The sequence below is a fragment of the Egretta garzetta genome, unplaced genomic scaffold (assembly GCF_000687185.1).
Source record: "Egretta garzetta isolate BGI_Z169 unplaced genomic scaffold, ASM68718v1 scaffold208, whole genome shotgun sequence".
Classification (NCBI taxonomy): Eukaryota; Metazoa; Chordata; class Aves; order Pelecaniformes; family Ardeidae; genus Egretta; species Egretta garzetta.
In genome coordinates this window covers 376,347-377,023 of record NW_009260403.1, presented here as the reverse complement: position 1 = coordinate 377,023, position 677 = coordinate 376,347, and positions in this window count along the sequence as shown.

Below are 677 nucleotides of genomic sequence, written 5' to 3'. Positions count from 1 at the left end.
CCTACCGGGACCACGGCAAGTGGTGTATGAATGAATGACTGTTGGTAACTGGGATCGGGAAGCCCGCTCAGACTTTTCATACCGCTCCAGAAGCATCAGTCTGTTTTCAACCCCACTGGTGCTGCACGTGATCCTTGCGTCCTTTGCAGACCTACCTAATGTAGCGTATGAAAAGAAACAAGTAAGGAGAGGTATAAATATGCTCTTTTTTGGTATGCAAAGAGCAAAAAACTGTTCCGCTGCATGGATGCGGCACCACACTATTGTTTCGGTTATGTCATTATAGGGACAATATCAACAGAGCTATCTATATCTGCATTAGGGATTTGCTCCCATTTAATTACATATGAAAAAAAACAGGTAGTTTGGTACAAATACTGTGCAGACCTTAGCTGAAATTGCCTACCATTTTTGTGAGGTGCTTGATACAAAATGCTTTAAGGGCTTTGGGCTTTCTTTAGGCTGTTGCTTTTATTGCTAGTAAAAGGATGAGTTTTATCCCAAGTAGACATATTAAATGTCAACACAGTTGCTGTCTCCTCTTGCTTTTAAATGTCTTTTTGCGTGCCTTTCTCATGTGAATTTTGGGGGTGTTTCCCTTTTCTTCCTTTTGGCTTTTCATTTCTATTTCCCTTTCGCCTTAAACTCCAGATCTTTTTTCCCCTCTCCTAAGATCA